General features: G+C 40.7%; 1 protein-coding gene and 1 long non-coding RNA gene across 4 annotated transcripts in view; one reads left to right on the top strand and one right to left on the bottom strand.

The window, feature by feature from the left end:
* Positions 1-202: 202 nt before the first annotated feature.
* On the bottom strand, positions 203-16,296 carry LOC142047959 (uncharacterized). Its single transcript, XR_012657292.1, has 2 exons — positions 16,224-16,296; positions 203-4,177 (listed from the first exon to the last, which is right to left on the bottom strand). It is a non-coding gene; the product is annotated as an uncharacterized LOC142047959 (long non-coding RNA).
* Positions 16,297-16,683: 387 nt separating this feature from the next.
* GARRE1 (granule associated Rac and RHOG effector 1) overlaps positions 16,684-24,069 on the top strand; it is a 105,652-nt gene continuing 98,266 nt past the window's right edge. Inside the window, exon 1 of one of the 3 annotated variants that reach the window (XM_032766699.2) lies at positions 16,684-16,790. The gene's annotated coding sequence lies outside the window, so the exon portion shown is untranslated. The remainder of the gene's footprint in view (positions 16,791-24,069) is intronic. The other 2 variants (XM_075073778.1, XM_032766700.2) reach the window with 2 other exon arrangements.

Raw genomic sequence — 24,069 nt, 5'->3', positions numbered from 1 at the left:
TCTGGGGAATTATAAACTAGTAAACCTTACATCTGTAGCTGGCAAATTGGTTGAAATTATAATTAAAAACAGAACAATAACACACTTGGAAGAGCATGATATTATAGGGTCTAGCCAACACACATTGTGAAAAGGAAAATCGTGGCTCACTAATCTCTTAAAATCCTTTGAATGTGTCAATAAAGTAGAGCATAACTGAGAACCGGTTTACATAATTTATTTAGACTTTCACAAGGCCTTTGACAAGGTTCCCCCATAGGAGGCTTCATTAGGTGAAAGGCACAATATTGTCATGAAACAAAAACTGACTATAAGACAGAAAGCAGAGTGGAATTAAATAGTAAATTTTCATTATGGAAAAAGGTTAACTGCTGAGTATCTCAAGATTCCAGACTAGGTCCTGTGTTGTTTAATATATTTATTAATGATCTCAGAAGCAGGGTGAGTAGTGAAGAAGGAAAATTTATAGAGGATCCAAAGTTATTTAGGTTACTCAGGACCAGAGAGGGCTGCAAGGAAATTCAAAAAGTCCTAAACAAACAAAACAAATAGGCAACACGATGGAAAATTAATTTCACTGTTGATAAATGCAAAATAATGTGCATTTGAGGGGAAAAAATTAAACTACTCACACACCACATAGGGTTCTAAATTAACTATTAATTTAAGAAAGGGACATGGATATCACTGTAGACAGTGCAATGAAGACCTCTGCTTTCTATATAGCTGCAGTCAGAAAAGCAAACAATATGAATAAGGAATAGGATAGTGAATAATGCTGAGAATATTATCATTTCTTTATATAAATCAATGATGCAGCCTCACCTGGAATACTGTGTGCAGTACTGATCACTCCATATTTAAAAGGATATTGCAGAACTCAAAGGGGTTCTGAGAAGGGTGACAAGAATGATCATGGACATGGAAAAGCCTCCAGTTAAAACAGAGAAAAAATATTGGCATTGTTTACCTTTTTTATGAGACAACTAAGAGGAGCTATGAGAAAAGTATATAAAATAATTAATGGTAGAAATCAGACTGAGAACTTTTATTCTTCCTGTTTCATAACAAAAGAACCACGGAATATTTAATAAAATTAAACGGTGGGAAATTCAAAACCAATAAAAAGAAATACTGTTTCAGACAACATGTAATTAAACTGTGAAACTCATTGTCACAGGGAGCTGTTGAGGAGAAGAATTTAACAAGATTGAGAAAGGGTTTGGACATTTATATGGAGCTCAAGAAAATCCAGGATTATCATCATTAATGATAAAAAGTTTGTGGAAAGGATATTAAATCAGATGTCTCAGGGCTTAAGCCAATCTCTATTAGAGATCAGGGTGAACCCTAATGTGAGGGGGGGCATATTACCCAATATATGCATACTGCAAGGTTCTTAAACCTTCTTCTGAATCCTGGTGCTGGCCATGGTCAGACACGGGTTACTAGGATATTGGACTATTTGGACATTGGTCTGGTTCAGCATGACAATTCCTGTGTTCCTATATCAGGTCCACAGTGCATGGAATGTCTACTGAGAGTCGCATTCTGCAAAGGCAGCACTTTTTAGTGATTCTGGAGCCACAAAGTACATGTTCAGCAAATCTGTACAAGGATGCATATCAATATCCAATAGTGGTTTCCTTATTATTCATCATTTACTGTGTTTGTGATGGCTGGTCAATTTATTTATTGAAAAATATACTTAGTGTCACCTCTAACTGTATGAAACAGTTACGCAATTTTGCTTCCAGATCCATGTCTCTTCACTGATACATAGCACCTCATGAAGGAATAATAAATACTACTACTACTAATAATAATAATAATAAAATTTAGATTTGTGCAGTGTTTTGTAGTGGCTGTGGAGGCTCCAAAGTATTGTTCTGTTCTGCCATTGACTCACTTTAGCTTGGATCACCCTCTCCTAAGCAAAAATTATTTTCCTCCTTCTTTTGACCACAGTTTTGCTAATGGTACCAGGTCAAAGTTTTTCCATGATGCCTGTTTCAAATAAAGGTCATTATTATTAGTTATTCATTATCACCTGTCTGCTACCAGATTCACATCCCCTGTCTTCAGGACAAATTCACCCCTGGTTTAATTCCCCTACAGTCAACAGGATTTCATCTGGGAGGAATTTAGCCTGCTGTTTTCCAGTGTTTTCCAGTATCTTGAATCAAACACAGCAAAAAGCCAGGGTTTTCTTTGGGAACAACAAGCAGAAAACCTTGAATGTTCAATAGCATCTGCTACAATGGAAATCACAGGTTCAAATGCTGCTCACGAACACATATTGAGACGGTACTGAATTGCTTCAGATTTAGATTTCTGCCTTCAGGCTAGACTCTCCTGGTCCTGGCAATTGTGCTGTAAACATTAACGTTTGCACACAAATGAACATTTAAACAACCATTGACTTTAATGAGATCAGAATTAGGCTCCATGTATTACTCCTTCTGGAGCAGCAGATGGCACTAGAGAGCAATGCAACGCTGCTCTCTACTTCTCATTTGGTACCTGTTCTTAATTTTGTACTTTCCCCAAAATATAATACAAATTGTTCTTTCTCAGACATAGGGATTCCTCAGTGAAAAAACAACAGCAACTCTGAATATATATTCTTACATTTTACTGTGGGAAGCTACCATTATTATAAAAGGATATGCTTGATATGGTGGTGTTATCAAAAGTGGTAGCTACAGTTTATTTGAAGCATATTTAAAAATTATATAAAAAAATAACTAATCAATTCTCACAACATATGAGTGTGTTTTCTCCCCCATTTTTTAAATTAGGGAAGTTGAAGCACAGATGTTGATGTCAGGTCCTACTCTGAAAAGTGACTCTGGAAAAATAGCATTGTAAGTTTCTATCTTTATTTTTTCCCTTCTTTGGCAATCAGATCAAATTTTCTCATTTTACAAATACTCCAAGAGATTTTTCTAAAGCAATTCCTAGGCATACATATTTAAAGCGGGATCTTAACATCGATCCGTGCTTTTTCTGACTTCATATGACAAGTAATGAAGTTTCTGAAATCAGAACTAAATTAATAATTTTGTTGATGATGCCCAAGTCAGAAAAAAAAGCTGTCTCTCTTGTCTGTCTCTCTGCATTGGCTCTGCCATGCTAATAAAACTAAATACTAGTAAAAACTATTAATCCAAAAAGTAAGTAAACATTTTTTGTGTACATACTGAGGAGATCCTTCTAGTAAGGTTTTGTTTTCCAATTTTTTCCGGACTATACCCACACTTTGGGTGACTTGCTAAGCCCACAGAGGGAATTAGTGTCTCTGCATGTCTTATGTAACATGAGCCAATTAGTTGGGGCAAAATCCTGGCTGCATTGAAATCAGTGGCAAAATTCCCACTGACTTCAGTGTAATCAGGATTTCAAGTGTAGTACTTTGAAAGAAAAAAATTGCAAAGGGCTGTTATTAAATTTTTTGAAGTGGCTAATATGCCTGCTGTCTGTGGAACAATAACTACTTTTCCTAAGAGGTTTTTATTATACTTATTCTGAGAATATATTTACATTATAGAGAGTAAAGGTCCTAAAAGTAATTCTTTTTGAGAAAATGCCAAACTTTTCCTGAAAAATGTCCTTTTTACAAATGAAATAATTTTAATATAAATGTATAATTGAGAGTTGTTTTGGTCAATAGCAAAAATACATTTTTTATATAATTAGGAATTGCTCCTGCTACTATTAAGTTAATAATAAGATAGCTGTTCACCTCAACGGGGTCAGGACCAGGCCCTCACTATATATTCTTCAAAATATGCTTGCTTCTTTGAAGAATGCTCGCTTCTTTCCAATATTAGCACTGAGTAACACACCTATTTGGAGAATTAGGGCTTTCTCTAGAGCAAATGGGATGTGACTTCCATTGATGATATTTTGCTTATTTGCACATTATTAATAACTATATGATTTTTAGATTATCAGGGACCCTTATTGGGGAAGCAATGGCAGGTAGGCAGTAACATTCATGTGTGGCAATGTTTCGTATCTGAACCACTGGAGTTAAAAGTTTTAACACTTATGTGCTGTTATTGTTCCCACTGCCAGTCTTCTTCCTCCTCTCTCAGTGGGGCTGCTACAGGGTTTATAAAAGACATGACTGGAGTAGCAATGGTGTGCCAATTAGTGTCTTCTAGAGAGGGGCCTACAGATAAAAGCCAATTGGATAATGCCATTTGGTGTACCGCAGCACATACCCTAGTAATATAAACCAGACTGTGAGCAAAGATAAACGGTTGTTCAGCAATATGCTAAGATAATCTCTAGGTCTTAAAAAATAGAAACAAACAGTTTGATATTCATTTATAAACAGGATTTGGTAAAATTATTATTTGCTATCATTGCAATTTAAATAAATTGTGTCAGTGAAAGATGAGGTATCCTATCAAAAATTTTTAAAGCTATTTTAAGAATTATTATTACTAGTGTTGAAAATCCTCTCAGGAACTGTACATTCAAACATACTACAGCTGGTCTCAATTTCAAAGAATTTGCCCTGTAATTTATACTTCCATTTTAGAAGAAGAAGAAATAGGATAACACCGTTAACCTGTTTTTTTAAAAAATTAAATGTAGATACCAAAAGACAGCTTCTCACTCTCTGCCAAGAATTATCCTCATAGTCTCTCTATAAATCTCACTACTTTTGTGGAGCCTTCCAAAACTGATCTCCACCCAGACATTGTTCCCTCTCCATATTCTGTTTGAACTCTCTGCTTGTATTTTTTATTTGCCTGTCTGCGTATCACAGTTCTTTGAGTTCAAAAAGAACTGTGAACATGTGTGGTAATACAGGAATGATTATAATGCAAATAATTGCAGACCCTTAAATTGCAGGTAAAATTTTGCAGTCCATCCTGCAAGGTGCTGAATAAAATTCTTTCAACTTCTAAGCACTCTGAGATTTTCAACTATTTGCTGGATTAGAGGTCAGATTGAAACCATCTGAAAATGTGATCCTTAATTAATAAACTGTGGACCCAATCCTGCTCCCACTGACGTGAATCACAAAATCCCCATTACCTTAAATGGGAATAGGATCAGACATATGATGGAGCTATATTAGTTGATCTATATTTATGTCGGCAGATGAATTTCTGTTATACAATTTTAGGTCCCAATCCTGCAATGAGATCTTGGCAGGATCTGCTTGCATGGATCTTATTGCAGGATCGAGGACATATCTTTCAAAAGATAAATGGATAGAATAGGGTGCTAACAAGCTTTAGGTCTACTCCATTGTTGTTCCTGTATTTATATCTGTGAATCCTGGAATTAGATATGTCTCTTTTATACACTGGATATATGTGCATTCTGCCCAGATTTCTGCCCTTATATTTGAAATATGTAGGAAGGATTAAATTCAGTTTGCTACATGCTCACTGTCTATATGCTCATGGAAAAGCGACAGTGTCTAATATGGTCAAGATGTATATCCACATATTAATTTAACTTAATCCTAATTGCCAGTCCCAAGTATTCAAAAATCATGAGACAGGGCCCTAAACAAATTATAGTTTGGGTTGAAATGCTCACATAATCCCATGATTCCAGGAGCTGTCGCTTTAAGAAAACACCAGATCATGGTGGAATCTCCATCCTTAGAGCTTTTCAAGGCCCGCCTTGACAAAGTCCTGGCTGGGATGATTTAGTGGGGGTTGGTCCTGCTCTGAGCAGGGGGTTGGACTAGATGTCCTCCTGAGGCCTCTTCCAACCCTAATCTTCCATGATTCTATGACAAGACTTGCAATCAGATTGCCAGAATTGGAAACACTGGATCCTGTCAATATATTATTTCCCCAGTATAAAGACAAAAACACAACCCCCTTAGAGGCGAATGTGCACGGCAGAAAGCACACTCCAACCAAAACCTACAGACAGGGCCAGCTCCAGGCACCAGCTTAGCAAGCAGGTGCTTGGGGCGGCCACTCTGGAGAGGAGCGGCACGTCCAGGTATTCGGTGGCAATTTGGTAGAGGGTCCTTCGCTTCCGTTTGGAGCGAAGGACTTCCTGCTGAATTGCCGCAGATCATGATCGTGGCTTTTTTTTTTGTTGTTGTTGGCTGCTTGCGGTGAAAAAAACCCTGGAGCCAGCCCTGCCTACAGAGGGGCCACTCTGCAACAGAAGGCATGGGTTCATTGTTGGAGGGCAAAGGGGTCACATTTGTGGTCCTGTGGTCCTGGCAATGGCAAATCATATCCTCCCACAACTGCACCGATCATTCACTGTCCAGCAGCAATAATCTGCACAGTCAGGGACAATGTGTGCTGCTGGTTTGAAAGCTGGGGCATATTAACAGTGCTTTTGTATTGTTCATGAGTGTTCATTGGGTGCCATTTCCACATCAGGATGGTATGGTCCCTAAGGTTGCTTTCTACAAAAGATGTTTGCATTTCCATTCTGTCTCCCCAGCTCAGGATGTTGCTGCTGATGGGCAGACCTGTAGATATTACAGTTTATTCGTCATCTTGCTCTCTGTAGAGCATTTGGTGCAATGGAAAACAAAAACATATGTGACAAAGTCTGTGCACTTTATCATTCAAATCTGTGTAACAACCTATAGTTCAAGCATCTCTTATGGTATTTGTGGAAAAGCAGTCGAGATAGCACAATACAAATATATTGAAACATATCGAGGTCATCTTTGAATTGAATACAAAATTGGCACTAATGGAATATCAAAGAAATTTCTTATGAGACATTTCATATCACCTTTACCTCATACTGAGTTAGTACATATTAACCATGCAGAAAGTGAACGTTATTGTGATAGAGTCACAAAAGGATCTGTTATTAATTAGTAAGCCTTTTCTAATGCTCACTCTGATTAGGCATTTCAACTTATTTTTTTCTCTCTGGTTTATAACAAAATGATGAAATCTATGAACTACAGCAATATGTCTGTATTCTGAAAATGTTCTCTTGTTAAAAAGGAAGGTGAATGGCTGTAGTTTCTCCCTATACATGATACTCCCTTCTGCATGTTATTACTCCATTTTTAGGATTCCTACCATTGTTCTGTCCTCTTTCTGCTGTAACTGCAAAGGTCCCTAAGATGCCTATAATTTATTGATAGTAGAATGCTAATTTAAATAAGGTCCCATATGGTATGTCTCTCTCTCTTATTCAGATTCCAAAAGAAACTAAACATATGCAATCTCTGATAGTAGAAAAGAGCTGAATGAGTATATAATGGACTATTTATTATTTTCCATTCTTACTATCCTCATACATCTTTTGGTTGCTTTTGCTAAATGCAGCTAAAGAATCCTAAGTGTGTGTAGTTGTACTGCAATATGTGATCAGTTAGTGTGAAGTTCATAAAAATTGAGGGGGCAGGTACAGTTTGCTCACACCTTTAACATTCAGTAACCCTAGGAGTAAGGTGCAGCAGCTATTTAACTATGGACAGCAAAAATAGTAAACCATTCTTACCTCCAAACCTCTCATTTTAGGAGAATTTAATATGTGATCAATTGCTAACACTCCAAAGGAAGAGGCAGGACTATTCAGTGAAGGAAGGGAGAGGCAGGACTTCTGACTCATTGTTCCCCTGCTGCTAGACAGGCCAGGTATGCCTCATCACCCGTGATTCTCCTTTCACTTACAATTGTCTTGCACTGGTGTAACTCCAGTGAGCTTGATTCATTGTTGCTCTGTACCTTGGGCAGTCATTTCAGCTCAGGAGTTGAGGTAGGAGATGTAGTGAAAACACTTAGAAACAGCCATTCAGGGGAAAGCTGAGGTTGTGGTTTATATTTAATTATTCTTGAGAAAATATCTTCCTGTATGTTTGTACAGTGTTGCCTTTGGGCACTACTGTAATAAAATAAATGTATATTCATAAAGGAAACTTCAGGAAGGAGGTGTGTATGAACTAAGTTGTGTCAACAACGCTTTCCTGTACATTATCAAAGAATTGTGTAGGGCTTCAACTGTGCAACATTCATTGACATTAATGAGAGTTTTTCAGCTAGAACTTGGCAAAATTATTTTCACAGTATCACATTCTCCATTTCTAAACTCTCCTTTATTTGGCAGCTTTTCATAACTGAAAATATCCATTGTAGGCCAAAGGTGGTAAGATTACCACTATGGCTGTTCAAGTCAAGTTGCTTTTGCTACAGTACCCTCACCAGAGCCAACCAAAGAATGTAGTAGTTTTCAGTCCCCCATGCTGTAGTAACCATTGCACAGAAACTCTTTAAAGCAATCTTAGAGGAAGCGTTACCAGACCATTTCCTAAATATTAAGTATTATTTCTTTTAAAAAAAAAACATTTTCGTCAAGAATTACAGCTCCTACATTAACATGTATCTTGAGTATAAATGACTAAAACTGCCTTATATGTCCAATCCAAGATGCATAGTATTGGGGCCAAATCCTGTTAATCATATTCATGTGAATAGTCTCACTGGGATTAGTCATATGAGGAAATGGAGTAGGATTTGGCACTTAGTGTCTTAGGGAAATGTATTTTGGAAAAAAATCTAATAGGTAGTTTACACTAATGCTTGTTTAAACCTTTCTGTCAGCAAAATGTATTCTATGGTCTGTTCTACTCTTCCTTAAGTGGTGTTTTAGTACCAGTATTTTTTGAGACATGAATATATATCATAATAATAGTTATTGAGAGGTAAGATTTGTTCCCACTCAGAATCTTACACTAGTGTGTTCTGCATCACTACGCTCACATTTCTAAACATAGAAAACATCTTATATCTAACCCTCATTCACACACGGAGTCCATATCTGTTTTTATGGCAGCCTTCAAGGGACCAGTCCTACCGGGTGCCATCCACTGCCAACTACAATTCAACTTTGCACTTCACAGGATCAGGCTGCAAATGTCTCCATATTTTCCCCATGTTTTGTACAGCTCTAAGCCCATTGCTGGTACCTAACAAATTAATAATAAATGCATAATAATTTGTTAGTCATCAGGAAAAATTATTAAAATACATGGACTTCTCCAATATTTTAACTACTTTGCAAACTGCTTTGCCAGCATCCTGGTTGCAAACTGCATTTTTGTGGTTTTGCAGGCTAGTTCCTTTTCATAAAAGTTTTAATCAAAACAAGCAGAATGAGATCCCAGACGTCTGAATCATCAGGCATTCAAAACAATTATACATGTTCCTGAAATAAAAATACCAAATTCAGATTACTGTTCTGTGTGCGCAACTGGGGTAATTCTATGTCTGTACCCGGTGTGGCTTGTGGGGGCAGGGAGGGGAGGTTTAGTTTACTTCAGAGTCCAGTCCTCCAATTCAGCACTGGTACTTGGAGGCAGTTGTCTCAGTAAAACTTCTGACCAGATCTCTAATGATGTCTACTATTTAAAAACAAACACTTTTTCTGCTTCATCTCTGGACTAAGAATGTTGACCTTAAAAATAACTGAAATTCTTCTGTGGTCTGTAAACAAAATGGATTGCAGGGAGTCATGCTTATATGTCACTCTTCCAAAACATTCTTACTTGTTGGCCACCTTTTGAAAAGTTTATTTGCTGCCAGTAAAGTGAGAATTTTTGTTTTTAAATAATATTGATGACATCAAGCCCAGATATGAAAAAAATCAATGTGGGGAGTCTAGTACATTAGATGGCAGGACACTGGGCAGATCCAGCTCTCACTGAAGGCAATGGAAAGGCTTCCATTTACTCCAATGAGAATTTGATTGGAACTCATGGAGGTAAGAGAGATTTGTAATTATTTATTTTTATTATGGTGAGTATTTTAAGGTGACTTTTTCAACTATAACCTGAGTCTCATTTTTGTTTGTAGACATGTAGCTAGTCATATGCATTCTTCTCAAAGTCTGACTGGCTGAGAGGAGGCAGTGGGAGAATTTAGCAAAGTAACAGGTTGCGGGGGACAAATCATTAATTTCTTGTCATTTGGTGGTGTTTATAAAGGAACTGGGCAGGAGGCCAGTGCTCATTTGAGCCTCAGACTGGACACAATGGTCAGTTTGTGCAGTTAAGTGCATGTCAGCAGCTTTTTGTCAGACAGAAAATAACTAGATTTCACATGTATGAAATGGGATTTTGATTGTGCAGTGGCTCCAGGACAACAGGATTATTCCTACCCTGACAACTGGAATGAATGATTTGTGACATTTATTTTTAGAAGTCTTATAAGACTATGTGTATCCCAGCCTTGTCAAATATTCACAGACGGCAGGAGCAGTCAGGCTACAATCCAGTAGAGGCCTCACAAAATTATAATGTATTGTACAAAATGCACAGTATATCCATTTCTAAAACTGCCTTTTCACAACAGTTCAGCCTTCAGTGCAAACATACAGCTCAAGTATCAGTACTATATGGCTGCTGTTCATGTACTTCAACATATTATAACAACAGGATTTACGTACATTTGATTTACAATCAGGGACTGATTTATGGAGATATACCTATCTCATAAAACTGGTAGGGATCTTGAAAGGTCATGGAGTCCAGTCCTCTGCCTTCATAGGGCAGGCAACCCAGGCGTCTGCCTGGGTGCTGGGCTTGGGGTCACGGGCCATGTGTGACTCCTCCACTGGGGGAGGCTGTGTGCGCCTGGACCATGGCCCCGCTCTGAGGCCTGTCTCTGCTCAGCCTCCTCCCCCCAAACCTTCACCCACACTCTACCCCACGTCCCACTTGGCCCCCTCCTAGGGTTGCCAACTTTCTAATCACACAAAACCAAACACCCCTGCCCTGCCTCTTCTCTGAGGCCCCACCAATTCTCCGAGGCCCCGCCTCCCACTTGCTCCATCCCCCGCTCACACTCGCTCTTTCCCACCCTCACTCACTTTCACCGGGCTGGGGCATGGGGGTGGGGTGCAGGAGGAAGTTTCGGGCCAGGGCATGGGTGCAGGGTTGTGCTGAGGGCTCTGGCTTGGGGTGGGGCCAGGGGTGAGGGGTTTGGGCTGCAGGAAGGGACTCCAGTCTGGGGCAGGATGTTGTAGTGCAGGGTTCTGGTGATGCTTACCGCACGTCCAAGGAAGTGGCTGCCAGGTCCCTGAGGCCTTTAGATGCCTGGGCAACCAGGGAAGCTCTACCTGCTGCCTTTGCACCCACAGGCGCTGCCCTCACAGCTCCCATTGGTCATAGTTCCTGACCAACAGGAGCTGTGAAATTGGCACTGGGGTAGGGGCAGCTCGCAGAGCCTCCCAGTCCCTGGCTGCCCCAGCACCTATGGGCTGCAGAGAGCTGGCGGCTTCTTCCTGGAGCCATGTGGAGCTAGTGCAGGTAGGGAGCCTGCCTTAGCCCTGGGGGCCTCCTGTGCCACCGAGCGGACTTTCAATGGCCCAGTTGGTGGTGCCAACCGGAGCCGCCAGGGTCCCTTTTCAATTGGGCATTCTGGTCGAAAACCAGATGCCTGGCAACCCTGCCCCCTCCTCAAGGCCACCCTGCTGCTCATGCTTCTTTACCCCTCTCGGAGGCCCCCCCCCACCTACCTCTCATGCCTCTTCATCCCCTCTTCCAGGCCCCCGCTTGCTGCTCACACCTCTTTGCCCCCCTTCTAGGGTTGCCAACTGCCTAACTGCACAAAACTGAACATCCATGTCCCGCTCCCTTCTCCTTCTCTGAGGCCCTGCCTGCTCACTCCCTCCATCTCCCTCCCTCCATTGCTCACTCTCCCTCACCCTCCTCACTTTTACCAGGTGGGTGCAGGGGCTTGGGGTGAGGGAGGGAGGTTGAGGGCTCTGGCTGGGAGTGCGGGCTCTGGGGGGGGGGACAGGGATGAGAGGTTTGGGGTGTGGGAGAGGGCTCTGGGCTGGGGTAAGGGGTTGGGGTGTCAGGGGGTATGGGCTCTGGGCTGGGGATGCAGGCTTCGGGTGGGGCCAGAAATGAGGGGTTCAGGGCGTGAGAGAGGGCTCCAGGCTGGGGGGCAGGGGGTTAGGGTGCAAGGGGGGGGTCACGGTTCCAGCTGGAGGTGTGGGCTCCGAGTGGAGCCGGGGATGAGGGGCTTGGGGTACAGGAAGGAGCTCTGGGCTGGGGCCAAGGGGTTCGGAGTGCAGGAGGGGATGCAGGCTCTGTGTGGGGCTAGGGATGAGGTGCTTGGGGTGCAGGAGGGGGCTCTGGGTTGGAGGTCGAGGAGTTCAAAGTGTGGGATGGGGTGCGGGCTCTGGGCTGGGGCCAGGGATGACGGTTTGGGGTGCAGGAGGGGGATTCCACCCTTCTGACAGTGGGCCGGCTGTTTGGGGAGGCTTAGCCTCCCCTGGCCTCTTATATCCGCCACCTATGTTTGGGATACTGTTTAAAAAAGTTTAAAAAATTAAAAGATATTATAAGCTTAGAGGAAACAATTTTTTTATTTACTTATATATGGCATGAATAAATACAATGTCCAAATTTATCATCTTATATGACAGAGATAAGTCATGTATGCATATCATGAATCAAAGTCGTGAAATGGGCTACAAATTCAATAAAAAATAAGGTATTCAAAAATTTAACAAATGCGGGCGGGAGGGTTCGCCAAAGGTGCTCTTCTTTTGGGGTGGCAGCCCTGCTTACAATAATAGGCACCCTCAAAGGGGAAATCAATGTTGATACTACAGAATATTACTCATCTCTACTGTTTTCCAAAATTATCCTGAATTTCTCATACTTCCTTTTCCTACACATAACATTCCTGTCACATAAAAAAATCCCTAGTAAATCAGCTTTTTCCTTTACTGCACATAAGACAACCCATTCTTTAGGAGTTTTATTACCAGCATTCATCCTCCTAATCTTATCCTACACCTTGTTGATAGCAATATCCTTATTATTAACCTTACCACAGTAAGATTGTGCCAATTCTGCCCTTTCTCTGAGCTAATGGTTTCTTTTACAACATATGAAATCAGAAGCACTCATAGTACATTTAATGATATAAAAAGCTGGCTTCCTCTCTCTAAACAGCAGTTACATTCTTTGTTCCACCAGCGCAAAGATTTCCTTCCTTTCCTATTCAATGGAGTTTTTGGAAAGTACTTCTCAGATATACTAATACGCAACATTCAAAGGAAATGAATAGATGTAATTAAACACAGCCATTGTATGCAAATTTCATCACTCTAAGAGCTGATCTTATTACCACCTTTCCAAAGTTAGGAAAAAGTAAATATTACACCGGTAATTTATAAAACATGAATAAAGATATTCAGCTACACATATAGGAAAATTATTGAACTGGAACTTGCAAGCCAAACTAGGACTGTCAAAATGAATGTCTATAAATGGCCAGCACATTGTGTATGTTCTCTTTCTCTTTAGTTACACAGGTATATTACTCTTTATTATACATTAGGTGGTATGGATTTTAGTCAGACTGAACAGAACTGAATTAGCATAATCCAACATATACTGATCACATCTAAAAAGGTGTTGATGGTTTTGTGGTTGTTGTTGTTCCATTAATGTAATCGGGTTCACAGATTTTGGCACCAGAGACAGAATTTTACCAGGGCCCCCCAGAGGATTCAGGGGGCTGGGGCAAAGCGGGGGAGCTGCGGCGCTTGTACTCACCTGGTGGTGGTCCGGGTCTTCGGGGGCATTTTGGCGGCGGGGGGGGCCTTCAGTCGCTCTGCGTCTTCGGCAGGACTGAAGGGCCCCCCGCCGCCAAAGACCCAAACCGCCACCAGGCCAGGGCTTGCGGGGCCCCAGCGGGGTCTGGGGCAAATTGCCCCACTTGCCCCCCCACTCTGGGCAGCCCTGAATTTTACTATCAACCTCCTGGACTTTGACACTTTTTATTTATAACCTTCATCAATAGTAATTCTAAAATTCAAATGTCTCATCTTTAGGTACAGACACACGTTGAAATTATTAGCTTTGTAAGAGTTGCATAGGGATATGTAAGGATATATTGGAAAGTAAAATTAACATGATCATTTTAGGGCTCGATTCTGCCCTCTTTACTGATGTTGGCACTTTTCTCTGTTTCATAGGTCCACTGACTTCAATAGGAATATTTGTGTAGCAAGATATCAGTCAGTGTGAATAAACAGGGCATAACCAGGCCCAGTGTGATCATTAAGGCTCTTATCTTGCAAACACAAACATGTGCATAACTTTACACATGACTAGTCTTATTGAAGTTCTAAGTATCAGGGGGCAGCTGTGTTAGTCTGTATCCACAAAAACAACAAGGAGTCCAGAGGCACCTTAAAGACTAACTGATTTATTTGGGCATAAACTTTTGTGGGTAAAAAACCTCAGATGAAGAAGTGATTTTTTTTACCCACGAAAGCTTATGCCCAAATAAATCAGTTAGTTCTTAAGGTGCCACTGGACTCCTTGTTGTTTTTATTGAAGTTCTAAAGTACTGGAAGGATCAAGATCTAAATCATCTTAACATATAAGAAGCAAAAAAGCAGAGCCAAAAAAACCAGAAATATTATTTCTGACTCAGTCCTGTAAATTTATACCAGACTTCAAGGCTCATCATCCAATGAGTTATATACCAACACATTTTTTTATTTTTCATCCAGTATTGCTTGTCCTTATCAGTAAGGGGCCCTTCTTTCGGGCCCTTCTTTATCACGCTTGTATTTTTAATATTTTATTACAGTGGGGCTTAAAAAATTTACCTGACACCTACTATTCAAAGGACAAAGCCAACTAGTCAGGATGAAGAACACTGCCATGCCCCCAAACCCACAACCCCTTGCAATATAAAGGAATACAAATCTTTGTATTCTCAACAGCAAGACTGTCAATCACTTTTGTATTTAGTACATTCTGAAAATGTATTTGATGCCCTCGCTCCATGCCTTTACAATAGTTTCTATCCCCTTCTGGCTTCACTCCACTTTTTCTTTCTAACATGAGTATTGTGTATCTTTTCCTGCATTGCTTCAAATGTCTTTTTCTTCTTCTCATTCTCACTCTATCTAGACCTCTTTCTTTTCATATATCATGTTCTCTGTCTTCTTCCTTATAGTGTCTGTCTTTCCTTCCTTCTCAACACAAAAATCTCTCAAACCCCAGCTTCTCTTTTCTAACTCACTCCTCAATCTCCCTTCTCTGTACCCACATTTTGGTTAAAACAAAGTAGAAGGAATAATGCCACAGGGACCATTGTGCTTCCCGACTGCCCACTGTGGTGACGTAGCCAGCTGTGCTCCAGACATCTCTTCCCTGGTTGTGTCTGGCCCACTTGCCATGGTCATAGAACTTGAAAATTTCCCTAGAGACCTACTAGTTCGAAGACTAAATTTACTAGCGAGAGGCAGATATGGAACATGTGAAAAGGGCACAGCAAGGTCTTATTAGAAACTCAGTCCTTCAGCCTCCATCAATTGTTGAGAAGCAAGTGGCTCTAGGGATTTCTACCAAGCTTCCTACAGTGTTCTGATTAGCAGCAGAAATTGATGTAAATTCTTGTTAATTTCATGCTGCTATTATCTTCTCCAAAACATTCATTTGAGAGTTTGTTTTGAGTTAATGAAAGCACATCAGACTTTTAGGCCCTTGGATCAAAACATTTGGCTCTCCCCAGGCTAAGAGTTCTTAAACTACTCTATTAGGACTACATAAATGTTACTTTTTAGTCCAACTTCCACATGCCTATTCTGTGACTGCATTACACTTCTGTTCACTTTCCAAATTAATACCCCATATCATTTAAAAAAAACAACACATTACTCCTCCCCCTTCATTAATCCTACTTTCCCTACAGAGAGGTATTCCTGGATTTGAAAATCCATTACTTTCTGCAACCAAGGTTCCTGTACAGACATGAACTCTACAGGAATATTCAAATTGTGTGTTAATAAATTTGTTTAAACTCCTGCCCTGAAGACACCACACTTCAAACATTTCCTGAAGAGTGCATAAAACCACTAGTAAATATATCATAAATGACTGGTGAGAAAGCACTTTGCAGATATGCTGCACTGAAAGTTCTCTAATTCCATCTAATGTCATTTAACAATGACGTTGAATTTTATCATGTTCTTTTAGTCAACCTTTTTAACAAAATTGTGGACAGGAATAGTTAAAGACCTCCATCATAAAATAATAATAATTTCTGCACTAAGAAAGGAAACTCATCCAACTTAACTATTACATATCAAAGCAGCAAATCTCATTAATGGCTTATGCAGCTACAATATATTCACTAATTTCTTTCCCTTCTCTCCTTCTATACTGAGTTTTAACAACCTAAGCTTCCCAGCATCACAGCACACACCCCTCCCCACATCACCTGTTTCTCCTAAAGTGCCTTTGAAGTTCATTTCTCGAATTCATTCTTTTCTTGGGACATCACTGGACACTTCAGTGCAATACTCTTAAGGCCTGGACACTTCAGGGGGCTCTGCATGGAGTGCTTAATTGGGTGCACTCTCTGGTCAGGCCGGTCCCATAGTGCCCTCTCCTGAGGAGATGGAAAGAGCTAGGGAGAGACGGGGAGCGGGAAAGAGGTGTTGGAGAGGAGAAAGATTAAGGGGAGAGATAGGATGGGGGGAGGATGAAGCTGGACTCCCCCTTCCCAGCCTCTGTGCTTTCTCCTCTCCCCACACCTTGGCTCCTTATTCTTCCTCTTCTCTCATTGGCTCCATCTCCCCTCTCTGACACCTTCCCCATCTCCCCACAGCCCCGGCCCCCCTTTCTCTTCCCCTCCCCACCCCTGTCACTCCCCGGCTCTTCTCCGCCCCCCTCTGCCTGGTCCCTCCCCCCGGCGGCCGGCTGAGGAGCCGCCGTTTCCGGAGTACACAGAGCGGGGCTGCTGGCCGTGCTGTGCCGTGAGGGGGTGACTGGCCGAGGCAGGCAGGTGAGTGAGCGGTCCGGGCCCGGCCGGGCCCGCGGGCTTAGCTGTCTCTCCCCGCCTCCCGGGGAAGGCAACAGCCCCACGACTCGGCAGGCGGGGGCCCTGGTGGGGCGGGAGACCGGGAGATGGCAGGGGCAGGGCAGCATTAACACCCCCCCTGGCCATGAGGGGAGAGCCCCTTAAGGGAGTAATCGCCCGGGGGGTGGCGGGGCACCCCCGGCTGGGAAGGGGCGCCTATGGGGGGGCTGTGAGGAGCCTCTCTGGAGGGGCTGGGAGGTTAGGGGATGCCCCTCGGAAGGGAGCGTCGGGCAGGGGAAGCCCCTAGGGAGAGGCTGGAACGCCCCGGGGCCCCTGTGGGTTGAGCTGCTCCGTCAGACGGGAGGTGCTGCTGGCCGGCCCCCTTGCGGGTGCAGGGAGGGAGGGAAGAGGGGGGATTGGAGCGCAACGAACGGGCCGGGGTGCCATATACACCCCCACCCCACGGCTGGTGACCTGCGTGTGCGAGTTTCGGGTGAAACCGGCAGAGACTGCGCCTGCGGGAATTCCAGTGCACCTTCCTGCTAAATAGTGACCCGCCCTGAAATACTCTGTGAGAGTGAGTGAATGTGAGAGCTGCCGCTGCCAGGCTCTAGAGAGGCCTTCTCTAATCTCACTCACTGGAGTCAGCCTCCCCGAGAAAGGGGAAAACATGATACAGAACAATGTAGGCAGAGGGATTCTTAGCTCATGCAGGCACCAGCCTTCTGTGGTTTTATAAACCCTCTTATCTCCAGCCTTGTACACGTAAAAAGAAGTGAAATTGTGACCACTCTGTTGACTGCAGTTTTAGTCAGTGTCTTATATTATATTATTTTGTATGGTACTAGCTGGTGCTGTTATGAGACTATGGGTCTACTGCTGTCTTTAATCACAGAAAGGAGCTATGTCTCTTATGAGCAGCAAAATTCTAATGAATTAATTACTCATTATGTGTAGCTAAAACTTTTCTGAAGTACCTATAACAATATCTCAGTACTGACTGTCATTGTAGCTTGCTAAACTTATATCGACTTGCATGAGTTTTATTCATGATTTAAGATTTTGGATCTAGTGTGTTAATGGTGCCTTTTCAGTTTCCCTCACTCAGATTGTGTCAGTTTGAGAAAGTCTTGCTGTGTGGTAGTTGTATACTTCAATTGAAGAATTGATAATATATCTAGATGTAAATGTAACATATAGTTGTTGGTTTAGATGTTGAGACTCTTTCACTTCCTAGTCACAAGTAATGCCTAAATAACTGATATAAACTGTATTTTTTAAAAATTCTAAATTTACATGCTGAAACCATTTGTTTACTCACCTGCAATCTTTCTTAATGCCTTATGTCAATGGTTCTCAACCAGGGATATGTGTATCCTTGGGGAAGTACACAGAGATCTTCCAGGGGGTACGTCAACGCATCTAGATATTTGCCTAATTTTACAACAAGCTATATCAAAAGCACTACTGAAGTCAGTACAAACTAAAATTTCATACAATGAGTTGTTTATACTGCTCTATATACTATACTCTGATATGTAAGTACAGTATTTATATTCCAATTGATTTATTTTATAATTATATGCAAAAAATGAGAAAGTAAGCAACTGTTCAGTAATAGTGTGCGAAGACACTTTTTTGTATTTTTATGTCTGATTTCGTAAGCAACCAGTTTTTAAATGAGGTGAAACTTGGGGGTACGCAGGGCTGGCTCCAGGGTTTCTGCCGCCCCAAGCAGCGGGAAAAAAAGAAGAAGCCGTGATCACGATTGGCGGCAGTTCCACTGTGCCGCTTTCTTCTTTGACGGCAATTCGGCGGCAGGTCCCTCGGTCCCTCTCGGAGTGAAGGACCTGCTTCCGAATTGCCGCCGAAGAGCCCAACGTGCCGCCCTCTCCCCTTGGCTGCCCCAAGCACCTGCTTGCTGGGCTGGTGTCTGGAGCCGGCCCTGGGGGTATGCATGACAAATCACACTCCTGAACAGGGTAAAGTTGTCTGGAAAGGTTGAGAGCCACTGCCTTATGCCATATTCTTCTAATCTTCCTTATCCTTTTCTCTTCTGGTCTCACTGCACTCCAGCCCTCTTTTCCCCCGATGTCCATCATTCTTAAACACCTTTTCTTCCTTCCCACTCAATGCACCTCTATAATCATCAATTTTCCGCTTTTACAAAACTAAGGGAAACACATTTTCCTGTCCTGTAAGGTAGATGCATGTGTATGCATCCATTTACGGGTTGTAGTGATTGTATCTTTCTGTAGTGTCCCTTGTCTGTGATAGAATATGATGTCCTATGGAAAAATATGATCAATATAGTTGCTCATGTGGGGAAATTGCCACCCCAAAGCAATGTGGCAGAAGAGTTGAAAGTTCATTTTTCATGGTGGTTCTTGGTGCAGTGGGAGGGGTATAATGATGGCACCTGGAATACTGTTACTGACAGCAGATTATGGGATGATAGTGTGCTTTCCTGTCCCTAAGACCTACACCTTATCATTACTAATACTATCTCACATATGTAAAGCTCCTTTTATTCCAAAGGGTCTCTAAGTACCTAACAAACTATACGCTCAGATAAATTAATGCACCCCTGAAATGCAGATCTCAGATGAAATGTGGAACTCTTTAACAATGCACAACAATACTACATGACAGTTTAGAACAGGAAGTGGAGAGTATCTTCTCATTGTAACTGCAGGGGTAATCATAGGTAAGTAGAATGTTATTACTAGAGTTAGATGTTAGCCAGGACCCTATCCCAGCTTTTATGAAGAGTGCCGGGAGACCATTAATAACTACACAGGGGGTCAGGACCTTGGTTTTATGTCTCATCTGAAAGATGACTTTTACAGCAGCATGTTTAACTCCATTACAAAACAACATGCTGGGGCTGGTTCAGAGGGCAACTGACCTGATTACCCTTGTGATAAAAGTCTAGCTTGTGATAACATCAGATCTTGCAGAACAAGATGATATGTCTATATTGCAGACAGTGCTGTGTAAACTCAAAAACTGCTTAGTATGATAAGTTTAGCAATTGTAGAATTTGCCAGATGAAGGTGTTCTGCAGGTTCACAAGAAGTTAACAATTGCCTTGTTTTATTGGTCCTTTGTGTTTTAATCTTCTGTTGTTTGTGTACTTTTGGATAATTTCATGATTGGATGAGTATAGAAATGCATTTTAATAGCCTTATGTTATAAGGGACTCTTTACCAATTGCCTTATTTTTCTAACGCGACTAGTAGAAAAAATATGTGCAAAATGCTTCTGTCCACAAATGCCAAGTGATGTTTGAATCATTGTTGAGAGATGCTACTCTGTCTTTCTGGGGAGTCCTTTTTGACCACCTGCTCTGACTTTGCCAAAACTAAACCAATCCATCTTAAATGTCCACATGCAATTTATCAGATTTGAATTTTTCTTTGAAATTTGAAGCAAATTGGACACGGTATCTTGGTGTTTAAAAATGAGGTACTTCCACTTCTTGGGAACATTTTCAAACAGTGTTTTGTATTGTCATATCTAAGAAATGGCTTGGCTTAGCTATATGAGTTTTTTTTATTTTATTCTTTTGTCTTCAATAAGAAGTGATGCTTTGAGTATTCTAAGAAAAATTGGGGTGAATATCCTATTACGTGCAGGTGTTTCAAGGTTATAAAACCTTGCATAGTGCAAGTTGTGGGCTTCCAAAGTCCTGGATTGGAGAAGCCTTAGGATAGAAAAAGGGAGAGGAGGAGGAGGGGAATGAGAACAGGAGATATCTAGGGAGTGTGTTCAGAAGCGAAAGAATGGAAGGAGAAGGCAATGAAGAGGCATATGGACTAATGTGCGTGTTGCTGAAGAACTGCTAAAATCTGTATATAGGAATAAAAGATTAGTATCTGTGTATATGGGGTGGGAATAACAGGCCCAGTGTAGGACTTCTAACACTCTAAACAAGATTTGTTATGCAGTAGGAGAGATTTTCAAGCTGGTACACAGGGTGCAATCAGGTGACACATGGGATTGCTTATCAGAAGAAGCATCTGTTAAACTGCACTGATTAAAACAACAAAGATGGCGTAGTCAGTATGTTTGAATTTTAGATTCTATTCTATATAGGTTCGTATGCTGCGCTCATCACTTATATTATCTGACTGCCATCCAATATTGCATTAAGTGACATGACTAACATCTGTCACATGTTTTTATTCCCTTATCTCCCCAAAGGAAAAAGTGTGTGCATTGTCTTGCTTTGGTAGAATGGTCTTTGTTTGTTTAAATATGTATCTTTATAGAATGCATAGTGAACATTTTTTTTTAATCAGACTTTTTAAAATATTGGATTTAAAATATTGGAAATCATCAGGGTGGGATGGAATCTTGTAATGAGTATGAGATAATAGCTCACAGATGCTGCTATATGAGAGCTTAATATCAGTGAGGAATCCAGTAGTACATCTAATTACAAACTGAATTGAGCAGTTGTGGATGTGTACCTTCAGCTAAATGATATGTGATGTACTACGGCTTATGTTTGGTGAGGGAGAAATAAAAAATCTGTCCTTGCTAAGGGAAGTCCACAAAAGGGAACATAGCATTTGCTGAAAATATCTCTTTTTGCCTAATACTGTATTTATTTAAAAATGTTTTGAAGAGTTCTTTGTATCTATTGGGTGCTCTTAAAATGTTTACTTTCACCTTTTTCCTGTAAGCTTAGGGTATGCCCATTCATACTAATAATACTTTACATAGTAGCAAAAATGTACAAGGAAACTTTTTAAGATGACTCATTGGAAAGATGTGCTAAAATGCACTCTTAAATTGTACCCTTTTCTTGTCTTTCTAATTACTTTTTAAAATAAATCATTCTTTTAAGGTAGTATTTCCCTCTGAAATTAGTGGTAAGTATTTTAATGTTAGCTAAATCTTAGCAACATTTTTATTGTCTTGGAATAGGGACATAATCCTCCCCTGCCATCTTTTGTTTCTTGCTTTTTCACTTGCTTGTTGGATTTTTCTAGTGGTTTTTGGATAAGTATAACTGTCTTTCCCTAAGTTTTTCACCATTTCCTCTGGTCACTTTTCACTGTGCTATTTGTGTAATTCTAATCTTCCTCCATTTTTGTAAACACATCTAGAGAATACAGATTATATGGAGAATTTGGATAAATTAGGACCAAAACAGGCTCTCTTTGAAATTTTTTTTTTCAGGTCTTGGCTATGTTGTTTTTGTTCTTTCTTGACAATATAGTGGAGATTTTTAACTAAAACTTTTTTAACACATTAGCTGGTTTTTTGGTAGAAGAATGTTGATTGAACTTCCAATTCCAGCACTGTAGTAATTACTTTTGCTTTGTAAATCAGGATTGTGCTCAATGCCCACGATGGAGTGATACAGTGTGATAAGATAATATTTTCTGGGGGTTGGTTGAATCTTAAACATCTTGGTATAATGAGGAAATAGAAGAGCAGAATCCTGCTTTTGTTTAAATCTTTTCCAAACATGTTGTAAGGGAAGCTTGTCTTTCTCTTATCAAAATGATTTGCCCCTTTAATGTTCTGTTCTAACATGCTGAGTTTCAGGATGGACTTTTTAAAGGGAGTCATGGAATATTAAAGTTTGCACCTGATGGCCAAAAGGTGGTAGGAGGGTAAAAAGACCCATTGTGACCTTTTCCTTTTCAATGAGGACCTCGCTACTATGATTCATGCTACAGTCACTTTAGTTAAATTATTCCAGTGCACTGTATCTTGAATCCATTCCGAAACCAAAGCTGGCAGAGAATGTGGTTCATGCTTGTTAGGTAGGGTATCTCACTGTGAGCATATTACCCTGGTGCTGCCTGTGGTTTTGGATGGTATCAAGAATTTCCCAAGACTTACTGGGATGAAGGCAAATTCCTCTGAAGCAGGCCCAGACCTGCAGTGTGCAATATCAGATCAGTGGCTTTGTGGGATTTTTCTTCTTGAATTAGGCAAGCTCCTGCTCTATCAATACAGATTGTAAATCCTGCAGATATGGTCTCAGAAAGGATATAGGCAGAGAGTAAAAAAAGCATGAAAGTATCCTCCAGAGAGAAATAAGGCAAAAGCCCTCAGTGTCCAGACCACATATTCCTTGAAAACCTGTGGCTGAATTTCTGAGGTCTCTAATCCCCCTCATCTTCATGGCCAAGAAGATGACTGCGTGTTTCATGGCTTCAGGATAAATTATCTACTGCCTATGATCAAAAGTATATTGGTTGGAATTATGATGAACCGTTTGGGCAAGCAGCAACTTTTGCTACTTTTTAAGTAGCCATAAGCTTATGTGAGCCATTTTGTTGCTTCTTTATAAGAAGCAGACCTTTACAAACAGGTAACATAGACAAGTTCCTTAATACAGTGCGGGAAGATTAATTAAACACTCTAAAAATAGTGTCCCCCTTTAGGCAAAGATAAAAACTTACACTTATTTTAATACATTCACAGCAATCCGTTCCCCAACTCTCCATGTTAACTGATATGTAAGACCTGCACACAATACAGCTTGGTGATATGCTGATTCTGTAAAAATCAATTTCTTTTCCAAGGAGGGAAATACCATGATTACCTAGATTATTTTCATGTAAACAAGTACTTGTTGACTTTTACATTTTTGATGTAAAACCTCATAATGTATACAATTCTCTGCTACCTTAATTCAGTTCCTTGTAGACAACTAAAATCATCCTCATGAGTTATTCAGTTTTTATCCTGTTTGTTTAAACATTCCAATCATTTCCAGGACAACGAATTGTAATGTCAAATACAGCACTTTGACTTAATTTCAGGCCCAAAGTGGGGAATGACTGTATAGAAAGAATCAGTTGTTTAAAAACAGAAACAAAACAAAACAAAAATTTGGTAATTGGCAAACTTGGTACAAAATTATGAAACATAATTTAAAAGTTGAAGTAGATTTGAATTTAGCATGAATCAATTTGGAAGCTCTTGCGTGTCTTCTAATTCATATTACCAATACTAAGTAGAATATCTTATTTTTTCGTATCATATTTAATCTTCAGAGTGAAATAGCAATTTAAGGATTTGGGAGCAGGAAGTAATCTAGTATGGTAATCTTTGTTCATAAGCAGTTATTATTTTTATCATTATGGAAAGGTAGTACATTTGACCTGTGCTATGTTGAAATTAATCTGTTGCTTGGTTTTGTGGTTAAAAAGATTTAGGTCTGGTTAAGTGAAATCTATTGCTTTGCAGATGTTGCTGGATGTGAAATGTGTTCAAAACCACTAATGATACATAT

This window comes from Chelonoidis abingdonii, chromosome 19 (assembly GCF_003597395.2).
Source record: "Chelonoidis abingdonii isolate Lonesome George chromosome 19, CheloAbing_2.0, whole genome shotgun sequence".
NCBI lineage: Eukaryota > Metazoa > Chordata > Testudines > Testudinidae > Chelonoidis > Chelonoidis abingdonii.
Note: the sequence above shows the minus strand (reverse complement) of the source record. Positions and strands in the feature narration are given on the sequence as shown.